Source organism: Lepeophtheirus salmonis, chromosome 6 (assembly GCF_016086655.4).
Source record: "Lepeophtheirus salmonis chromosome 6, UVic_Lsal_1.4, whole genome shotgun sequence".
In the NCBI taxonomy this organism is placed as follows: Eukaryota; Metazoa; Arthropoda; class Copepoda; order Siphonostomatoida; family Caligidae; genus Lepeophtheirus; species Lepeophtheirus salmonis.
This window is the reverse complement of record NC_052136.2, coordinates 13,394,049-13,406,248: the sequence shown is the minus strand read 5'-3', so window position 1 is coordinate 13,406,248 and position 12,200 is coordinate 13,394,049.

The following is a 12,200-nucleotide window of genomic DNA, read 5'->3' as shown; positions in this document are numbered from 1 at the left end:
ATAGTTCAAAAATTTTCTCTCCTTCTTACACCGTGCATTTTATACTCCATTATACTCCTTCCTTTATGAATAGGCCGGCATTGACTTTCCGTCTAGAGTTTTTCCTTTTCATTTTATTTTTCCCAATGTTTGCCTGAAGAAAATAATGGTCAGACAGTCCATTGGACGATATTCTTGCAAGATTTAATCTATTCTGTAGCATTTGCCCTGTTTAAATATCCCACATTCACCACTGAAAATCAACCGTTCACCCTTGTAAAGCGGACCGAAAAATCTTCCTGACATACGGCACTGGCTACAGATGACACCCAGGATCATCACGGAGGCCGGGAACTTTGTGGTGAATACCGCAGGGACCTCTTCTCTCTCCTTGGCAAGCCACCTGTCATTCTGGACGTTGTAGCTTCTGTCGTCAGTCCAGTTCTTCTCGTCGGAGAAGAAGATGATTCTTCCTCCATGGCTTTTCAGGTCATTGAGGAGACGTTTACCGTTGGTGAGTCTGGTGGCCTTCATGGATTCCGTGAGGATGTGTTTTTTTGGCCATTCGGTATGACCTGTACCCGAAATCCTCATTTACAGCCTTGTAGACCAGCTGCTTTCTCACTCCACGGTTCTTGGCCAACCTTGAGAAGGAAGTCCCTGGCGAAGCCTTGATGGACTTCCGGAGGCCTTCAAGGAAGCGGGGAGTGCGGATTCGGTCACTTCTCATGTTGTGGGTCTTGTGGCCGATCTTCCCCTCAACCTCCCAGGCATTGAAGACCCGGTACGACGTGGTCTTGGGGTAGTTAAGAAGCTTGTAGATAGCAGAGGGCTTGTGTCCCGTACAAGCCAATTTGAGGATGACATATCTCCTTGCTTGTTCCATGATGACTATTGTTTGTTGTCAAAACAATTGTTTGGAAGTTAGTGTATTGTTCAAGCAACCTTTTATATTAGTATGATTTAACCCCGAATATCCACATTATGGATCTGGATGAAGTTTAAAGTAGTTCCAATTCATCGTGGACACCCTGTATGTGTATGTGTTTTATAGTTTCTCATCCCTTGAGAATATCTTCATCTTATATGTTAAGGGCACATTTTGGAAATGAAAACCAAAAAAAAAAAACTGCATTGCTTAACTGCCCCTTACATATTGCAGTAAAAATATTGCTCTTATTATAGTCATTGAAGTTATACTACTTAGATAGAATCACAGCATCCATTTTAGGAATTTTTATAAGACATCAATAATTTGCTAGCATCAATTAAGTGTATGTACAAATTTTTAGATATATTATTAATAAGAACAAGTCCACTTATAGGTATATTGACTTCTAAGTGAGGGTCTTCATTTTTCTACATTTTTTATAAATTGTAATCAACAAAAAGTAATAAATAATTCATTTTTCAAATACTGAATGTATCAACTTGCTATTTACTTTGATTTTCATCTATATAGTTTTTTCATCTCGAAATATGACATTCAATTGTAGATATACCTTAAAAAGTTGATTTTTTTTAAAAGGCTTTAACGGCCAAAGCTATAGATTTTGACAGTTTTAATGTTCATTTTCGTATTCTACGGCTTTATTAACAGTAATAAATGTGAGTTTCAGCCTGCACGCAAAAATGGTGTAATCATAGACAGAGGTGTATAAGACATGTCTTAGAAAGCGGAAGTGGCTTTTTATAGTTGGTAATCTGAAGATTGTTTTTATTTTCCAAGGATGTTATCATTATTATTTAATTTTTGAAGACACAGAAAATGTAAGAAAAGTGCATGTGCTAATGAAAGACTAAAATTAAAAATGAGTATTTGCCCAGGAGTTATCAAAGACCCCAGGACATGAAAGAAAAATCGAAGTTGTTGTATTTATTTTGTAAACGACACGCAGTTTCATTAAATTAAACTACGTGCCGTTTACTAAATAAATACAACAACTACATTTTTTCTTTCATGCCCTGGGGTAGAAGATATCTTTGGGGAATTATAAGAAATTATGAAAATCGGGTGTATTTTTTAGATTGCCCATTTTTATGAATGGGCAAACTGAAGAGTACATTTTCTTATCCTCTGCTGCTGTGAACTTCCTTTTCCACTACATTCAATCATATTCAAAACCTGATTGAACATTTGTATGTGCTCATAACAGATGGAGAGTAACCTTGAAGATTTGCTGGAGAGTTATAGTTATAAGTCCTAGATCGACCAAGAGTAGAATTGAGGATCCTTGTGTATTTCCTTCTCCCCCTCCTCACAGCTGTTTATAGCTCATCTAATGAAGTGCCACGAAAGGTAAAGTACTCTTATCCAAAACATTATTCAAATTTTCAAGGTTACCTGATTGATTTTCGGTTTTTTTTTTTTTTAAATGCCCAAAAAAAATAATTTTCTTAACTAGTTATAATTTTAAGTACTGATTGGAACTTAAGTAGAATTGAGGATCGAAGTCGAAGTAATTCCAGTCAATTTTCTTTACCACCAGTGCCAAAATGGCATTGCAAGTGGAGTGAGGGGTAAATTTTATAATAGTGACGTCACCAGTAGATTTGGGGGGGGGGGATTTTTAGATAAGACAAAAAACTTTTTTTTTTTTAAATAATAGTGTAATTTTTTAGGGATAGACTAAATTTGTAGAAATAACCAGTTTTTGATAATTTTTTCATCGTAATCTCCACAAAAGTGGAAAGACCAATGGCCCCTTAGACCTCTTGATTCCGGCACCACTAGTCCTTGATATGGTCGGAGTCGGATTTGTGTTTATTTTCGAATAAAATGTCATGACAACTAAGCTGCTCTCGTTCAAATCATTCTTCTAATTGTCAGGATTACGGGTTCATTTTTCTGTTTCTTTTATTTTTACTTACGGTCAGGTACATATTTCATGCATTAATTATAGTAGTCAAAGCACAAACTCCAAAATGGTATCCTCCTCCCCTTGTGTTTGCATGTAAGAAACAAAAATGAACAATCTTTATTTCCGCTCAAAACAATGTTTATTCAACGGTTATAATAAAGCACAGAGTTTGTTTATACATAAATTATAGTATTTCGAAGTGCACTGCATACATGAATGTATGTGTGTCTATGCATGGATCTAGCTATTCAAATGTAAACATACTGGCAAGCATGGAAATTTCCCTTCTTAAACTAATTCTAATTTGATGTACGTACATAATATGTATTATAATCTAAAGATAATATTATTATTAAACTCTCATTTTCTTTAATTGAATCTTTAGAGTGAAATTCTACATAATTATTTCTTTATACTGTATGTATATACTACGTATAATTTTGTATAAATTTAAATGAGAACCATTAGCATAATGGTTTATGCAGTGAAATGTTTCTTTTCTGTAAAAAAAAAAAAAAAAAAAAAGACTATTATAAAATTCAAAGAATTAGGGTATTTGATAACAGCACGAAACCTTTCTTCTTTAAAAAAAAAAGAAAGGAAGGACTATTTTTTTAAAGGGTTTTATCGGTTCTAAATATGGTACTTGAAAAATCGGTTTTTTCCCCTGTTGTCCGTCCTTAAAAAACGTCTCATATTTTAATGTACTTTATAAATGCTATCATTATGACAAATATCTTATAAAAACCATTGAATTGGTTCAATAAAACCTCATATATCATTCATGGACGATCATATTATTCCATTATACTTCATGAAGGGCTAATTGTTTAACTCATGTGTTTATCATTCGTAGTAGGGATGTACCACGTTGGTATTTGAGTTGTATGATGTAAACAAGAAGATACCAAATACTTGGCTCGTGTTTCCTCGTAAGTTTTCAAAACTTATTATTACAATTTTTTTACCACATTAATCCCATTAGCACATCTTTTTTTTAAATTTTTTTTATCTGATTCAAAAAGTTGTGTGCCCACACGAAGAAGAAATCAGTCATAAGACAGGTCCTTATCGGTATTTTATGGATATTACAACAGCTGAAATGAAGTAGTTAGTAACTACGTCATTTTAGTTGTTTTGAAGTTATATTATAACTTCGTCCAATGTAAATAAAAAGAAAGGTAGATCAGTAGGCCAGTAGGATTGACTGATTGGTCCTTAGAACAGTTGAATAGTAAAAAAGATCGTATTAATAAAAAAAGACTGAAATGGGGCAGGGGGGTCTGGTTGGAGAGTCTGATTAAGAACCCAGTCGTAGGACTGATTCAACAATAGTTTATTAGAGATGGGAAAAACAATTTTTAAATTTTTCCAAAATTCTTTAAAAATTATGATTTTTTTTTAATGTTCCTTTAATTGGTCATTTGGAGTTGCACTAATTAAGTATATAAGTAAACCTTATAGTATTATATTTACTCCATCAGACGTAGGAATTTTCTTTTATGTCTATGTTACATGAAGTATATTTCCTTCTCTAGGAACGATCGGAGAACAAGTCTACGTAAATTGAGTTCAGGTCAATAATCTATCCCGAGCTTCTTGTCCATTGAACTACGTCGTTCCGTTCTATGATTTTTTGCCTTACAAGTTTTAGTGTGCAATAAACTACACGGAGGGTAACTACTATTGACTCAGGACGGTGCCCTCTCTCACACGTTGGCCAAGTGCCAAAATTTCTACGCTGATAATATGAATCGATTCTTATCCAAAGAGATATGGCCCCTTCCTTCCCAGATTTGAACCCACTGGACTGGACTTTTCGATATGGGGCACTTTGGAGAGGGAAACCACCAGGACATCCCACCCAAATGTTGACTTACTAAAGTCCTCCTTAGTGGCTGCATGGGACAACTTATATGAAGAGTTTTTCATCAACTCTTGCATGGCCTTCAGGCGACGTGTAACGCTGTGATCGATAATAGTGCCATTAAAAAAAAGTTAAGAAAAAACCTTGTCTACATGTCTTGTTAACATTATTTTTTATCTATTATTGAACATCATATAAAGTTAAAGTGTATTTCTAAATCCATCTCTTGAGTCAACATTTCCCCTTATTATACATACATATTAAAATACTTAAGTTTGGAAATCATTATATCATTTTGACCTAAAATTTTGAATTAAACACTTTTTGAACTGTTCCATTTTTTCTTCAGGGAAACATATTTATTGAACATGTATATATATTTGATATATTCTGAGTATGTAAATAATACGACCCCCTCCCCAGTATAAATTTCAGACTTCACCTATATATGACAGGTAGGTAATTAATACACAATGTGCAATTTGTTTATTGATTATAATTAATAAACAAATTAAAAGATCACAGGTTGCAGATTTGTAGTGAGTGAGGGATTCAAAAAGACTGGCAATAAAAGAGAGTCCTCGGAGCAAATTTTCACAAAATCAAATCCTCATAGCCAGGGGTAGTTCAGCAGGGATTTCATTTTACACTTTTTAAGTTCTATCGCCTCCTCTTTCTCTTTCCACCACTTCTTCTTTTCGTAGCTAAGATACGCAAACATATGGGCTTTTCTTATAAGATCAATTCAAAAATGAGTTTTATCCTTGAAATATTGATGTGGCCATATCTCAAATTGATAGTTATTTTTGAAAAAAAAAAAAATAATTCTTAAAATTAAAAAAAAAACTAATTACTTACCACAGATATTTATGTATATTTCCATATAATAACCAAAGAAAAATGAAGTTAAATACAAGTTAAGTACTCAAAACTGTATATATATATATATAAGAAAAGGGCCCCCAGGTTGTATAGGTAAAAGTACAGGCCCCAAAGGTAGTTTAAACTCTACCACCGCCGCGTTTCTAAGCATCAATAACCCCTTGTATAAAACACCCAGTCCACAGATTATGCAGCTGAACTACTGGGTCCTGAGGAGGTCAAATTTCTCAGTTATAACTTTCCTGCCCATTAAGGAACCCTTTCAATATCATAAAATACAAATTTGCCCAGGTTATTTTATTTATTGAAATTATAATTTCTAACTTATTTTATACTAGAATGATATATCTGTTAAGGGAAACAAAGTGAATAAATTAAGCGATTACTCTTATACACCTTGTGTAACATTTTAATACATTGACTCCTTAGAGGCCTTTTGTTATCACCCGTGTTAGAATTGGTTATAAGTATAGGCAGTTTCAATCAAGAAGATATAAAACGGAGTTGCCTATATATCCCAGTGGTTCATCTACACAACCCCTGATATTTTATTTTTTGTGAATAACTGAGGATTATTAAAAAAAATTTAATTTTTGTATTTAAAAAAAAAGTACAAAAAACAACCCCCCCCCCTCAAAAAAACAAAAAACATATATATATATTCCTGCAGACGCCCCTGCCTAAAGATAAGAGAATTCCACTGTAAAATACTTCACGATACATTTATGAATATGCTAAATATGTTGGTATTTTAAGTGCAATAGACCTTTCATTTTCACCTCTGAAAAGACATCCAAAATTGCGTTTTTTGAATAATAACTTATATTAACTAATATTTTTTTATGTATATGAATTATATGTACAAAAGTTAATATTTTACCCCATGTAGGACCAAACCGATGGAGGGGGTTAGAAACGTCGTAGCCAGTTTCAATGTAGGAGTATCAACGTTTTCATATCGATTTTTTGAAAATTTGTTTTAGAGTAATTTTGCTACGTTAATCCTTGGTACAAAATAATATATTCTGGAGATTAGACCCAGTAATAAAATATGGGAGAAATAAGACCTGCATTGTTATAATAACAACCATATAAAAAAAGGGAACTTTAAAGAGATATTTAGATACAAATTCTTTGTAAATTATTGTAATAAAAATCAACTTTCAGACCTTTTCATTACGTTTTATCTCTATTTTTTTAAAAGTTGTGTGACCTACTTACTTTCTTGCCATTATCACACAAGATACTCAATTTTGATCCATATATACTTATTTCTAGATTTCACTTTCAAAGGAGTCAAATTGATCCTTCCTTCCCTTTTCTGCATCTATTATTCCCCTTTTTACTTGGCCCAAGGGAATAATTGATCTATCTGGTTTTTTAAGTAGCAATTAATTATATATTAATATATGTTAAGAAATAATAATATGAACATTTCATGTTTATTATAGGTATTTATCTCTTGAAACAAAAGTTCCCTATCTATTCTACAGTTTGTTATGACTTTTTTCCAGCAATCTTATAAATGCAAAATGGTGCTCCACCATATGAATTATAATTTATTTTTTACAAAAAAAATTAGTTTAGATACTTGTATTCATAAAAATGGGGAGTAAGACTGAGGATTTGTTGTGGAGTTATCAATCTAAGTCATTGTTGGATTCGGAGTAGAATTGAGGATCGACGACAGGGTACTAATTCCTGCCTATGTCCTTGCTAGATACTGGCATTTATGATTATTTTTTCCTTTTCACAGATCCTTAATCGCATATATTCGTCTTTTTAAGAGCACGCCACTTGTGATTACACTTTATACTTATATGTTCTCTCTTAAAAAAATTAGAAGAAGAATATTAACAGCTTTACAAAAAATAAAAAAGATTTTCAAGTTGCCAACGACAACAAAACTTCGACCTTAAAAATAATAAGGATTTTCAATCCTTATTATAAGTGTATGCACGTCCATGTTGGACTCAGAGAAGTATTGAATATTGGCAAGGGAATTATTATTGTCTGTATCCTTGCTAGATACCAAGTGGGTATTATGCTAATAGCTGCTATTATCTATTCTAATGAAACGTCATAACAGCTAAGCTGCACTCATACCAAACATTCTTCAAATTTTCATGGTTACTATGTCATTTTTATGTTTCTTTTTTTTTTACAAACTTGAAGTCAGGGTCGTTCACAGAAGGTGGGCTGGAGGGGCTGTAGTTCTCCCCAAATAAAGGAATTTTTGCTTCTTACTAGACATTTTTTTCATCAAAAAAAATTGATTTTTGTGAATAAAAATGGATTTTCGAAAAAAAAATCAAAAAATGTAATATTTAAAAAAAAACTTTAATTTTTGAAAATTTTTACTAAAAAAAAAATAACTTTTCACGAATAAATATGGTTGTTTTGGATTTTTTTTTTTTTTTCAACTGAAAAACCAACTCCCCCCTTCCTTTTAAAATCAGCTAGATTCAACAAAAGTAGCTGAAAAATCAGCTTAATATTTTTTTATAAATCTATTATCATATCTTATAATATAAAGTAGTGCATTTACTGTTTCACCATCCATTTGATTCCTTAACTTGGTTTTTATGAAATCGATTAGGCAGAGTACCATTTAAACTTCAACAGGAATGAAGCAAACTCAATATTGTCAAGGCAACATAATTAGGCTCAGCAAAAGGATCTAGATTAGACGACCAAAATTTTGCATTGTCTTTTGTTTCTAGCCATTTGACAAGGGATATATTTGACCATTGAATTTCTATTTTTGTTATGTCCTCTGAAGGTATATCCAATGATTTTAATAAGTGTACAAAAGACTTTTTCATCACAAACAAAGTATAACCAACACTAAACATTGACGTTGTTTTTCATAAATTTCACATTGTCGGAAAGCCTATTTCTAAGTTCTTTAATAAGCTTCATCACAAATTGAGAACATCGATTCCCGAGGTTTTTATCTCAATCCTCCGACAAGTGATGGGTCATAATAGAGAGAAAAATTTCAGCTTCATATCTTAAGTATAATTTAGAAGCAGGCTATTCTTCCAGATTACATGTGAAAGGATCAACCCGATGCTGATTTATAGGAAGTATAACTCTATCTACTAAATTTTCAACTGAAAGAGTCAAGTCTACAAGCAATTTGGTCGGATCACTGTCATTGGACACAAAATCTTGTGTACTCTTTGGACATCATTCGTACAGATTTCAAAAATAACAAATAACCATGATTATATTCATCACAGTATAAAGATTGGAGCATTTCCGATATGTAACACTAAGATTTGATATAACTAAAATTCCTTTTTTTCTTTATCCATTGGTCACAAACTCGATAAACATCATGTCTGGCTTGCTTGCACAATTTTCAGAGATTCATGTCTATCATTTATTAGTTTAAATAAATTAACATTTAAGCCAGCTGTATTGAGGAAGATCTAGCAAACCAGTTAAAGGTTTCCCTAACCAGAACTTCTAGATTCCTGGGCATTGTATCAGAACGTACATACGAAACAGCCAACTGTGCTAAATGACATATACGGAGAAAATGTATTAATACAGAAATGTCTTCTTTTGGATATCTGTAGAACGAAAATCAGACAAAAATCGGCCAAAAATGGGCTAAATTATTTCAAAAATCATCTATGTTTTCCTTCCATCAGCTAGTTCATATTTTTTCAAGCTAGACAAGTACAAAATCAGCCGTTGGGCTTCTCCAGGACTGCCGTCTATGTCGTCAGCCAGTCCTGAAACATAGGAAAAGAAGAAGGGCTCTGTCAAGAAGGTCGAACTGCACCCGTAGGAAATAAAGAAAAAAGTCCCAGGCCAACCCCAATTTCATGAGGACCCATGCAAGAGATCTGAGGGTTTCACAGCAGACTGTCCAGAGAGTTATAAAAAAATTGAATGGAAATAACCTTGTGAAGATGGAGAGGCCACTTAATACACCAGTAATGAAAGAACCCCATCTCTTCTGTTGCAAGATTATTTAGAATGAGTTTTTTGAGTTCTTTTGAATTATTTTTTGAGACTTTTGGCCCCTCATACAGCCTTGATGTCAACCCCCTACTATGGTTTTTGGTTGCATGCTGAAACGAAAGCCTGCAGTGTACATCGCCACCTGGAAGCCCTCATTGTGGCTATATTAATATTTAAGAAAGTTCAGACACACCTCGTTTTTAATGTATACATTTTGAAATTCTAATGTTAATTAATAAATTATATCTTGTTGAAGTTTAAAATTCAAAGTATTCAGATTTTAATGGACCACTCAGTACGTATTGGAGGAGCCTCAATCTCTTTCTTTTCTTATACCTTCATTCTTTGTTTCCATTCTATTCATCCCTCCAAAGTGGACAAACTCTTCTAGTTACTTACATTCATAAGTTTATTTTATATATATAGTGGATGTAGAAAGAGTACTAAAACCTTCCTGTAAGTAGTCCTTAAAATTCTTATAATTGATCAGAATGAGATGTACATAGAAATTGTATTTTATAATATTTTTTACAATAACTATGCACATTAATTATAAATTTAGCCACCATCGGCCTCAATGACAGTCTCCAGCCGCCTTGGGATCCCTTGCACACACTGTAGCCCTTTTTCATGGCCCTCCACTGTTGGTTAACGGAGGTCTTCAGGGCATCAATATTCGGGTAGCTGACTTTGCAGGCCTTCTTCTCAATTTGCCACCGAGTGGAGAAATCCAGTAGATTCAAATCTGGATAAGTGTCCTTGCTGGATTTCTTCATGATTTTGGTGATGTATGAGACTACTTTTTCCTTCAATGCCATCAAGTAGTGGCTGCAGGTAACTGGTATCCAACAGGAAACCAAATTGGAGGCATTTTTGTCAAGTAGATGCCACAACCCCTAACATGATCACAGAGGACGGATGTTTGATCTTGATGACTGTTCTGGTGCTATTGTCAGGCTTTTCAGATCCTACCACCCGATCATTTTGCTTGTTGTAGACAGGGTCAGCGGTAAAAAAAATTACTGGGCTGCTGTTGTGTTTCAGATCATTCAAGAGTTGCTGATATCGCTAACGACGGAGTTATTTTTCATGTAGGGATAGGAATAGCCTCTCAATTTGTCTAGGCGACCTTCCTCCAGCCTTTCAGATGGCCTTGTCAAAGAAGACCAATGCTCCTTCTTCTTCTTGGTGTACTTTGACATATTCATTGTTGGGCTTATCTTAAAGCCCTCAATGATGTCTTCAGGCTTCACTTTGGTAGGTCTTCCACTCTTTGGTATGTCCTGAAGGTTGCCCCATCAGCCAAACAATTACTGACACGACAGACTGTAGCCTTGCTGACGTTTAAGGCATTCATGATGTCTGAGATGGTCCTCCTGGGGCGGATTAAATTGCCTATGATGGATCTTCTTGCCTCCATAATTTTTGTTTACAACATGTACAACAATCAAAGTCTAAGAATCTAAGCTTTTCAAAAAATAATCGGAACTTTAAGATTTAATCAACAACACTTATTCAAAACTGTATATTTATATGTCCATTACTTTTTCTACACCTGGTTATATGATAAAAAAATTGAGGGACTTGGAAAATTTTCAAAAGGACTCACTTCCTCCTATAATCATTTTCTAAAATTTCGATTTTCGGCCCACTCTAACGTACATAATACGTACAATTCATAGATTTTCTGAGTGTCTTCCCTACATCACTTCAAATCATTCAATTGTATTGTCATGATATTTATTCTAATGAGTATGGAAAGTAGAGTCATTAGTTCTTATATGTACATATTATTGAGCAGAATACAAATAGATATATCCAAAATTGTATACGTAATTCGGAGTGACGTCATTACAGAAAGTCAGACTATTATTCTTCATCAAGTCCATGACCGTTCTTATTGTTTGATACTATGCCTATGTCTCATATCAATGTATGCATATTGTTTACATTTGTGGTGTGTCAATATAAAAAATCTCAGAAAAGTAGAAAAATCAAAAAACAAAAGCAAGCTAGAAAATATTTGCTGACAATTGAGTGTGGATTACTTTGTATTTTGCGAAAAGATATCTATCTTTAATTTCTATCAACAAATTATTCTTATTAATCCTTTGTAGGGCCCGCAAATTGCACTTAAAGTACCCTGAATAGATCGTCACTATAATCGAATGATAAATTACACTATATTTTGGAGTCAACTATGGATATTTCTATTTTTATTCTTCTAATAAGTGTTCTTAACGTTAATTGTTTGAATTATAATTTGTTATAGTTGATTTGTAAGTAATTTAAACTATTCTTGACAGAATAATTATATATTTGTCTAATTTGAAGTCTTAGAGGTGTGAGATAAAATAAATGTAACCCCGTAGATTACGTATTTATTTTTCTATGGAAAACGGATTCAAAAACAACATAAACTAACTGATAATAATACATAATTAAATATACTTTATATATACAAAAGTATTAGTTTAAATTTATATCATATTACCAACATATTTATATAATAAATAGACCTTTGATATCAGTTACATATTTTAATATTACATAAATGCCTTTCTTTTTTCTTATATTATATGTAGGTAGATACTAGATAGACGATAGGAGTAGTAGAGTACCTACCTTCCCAT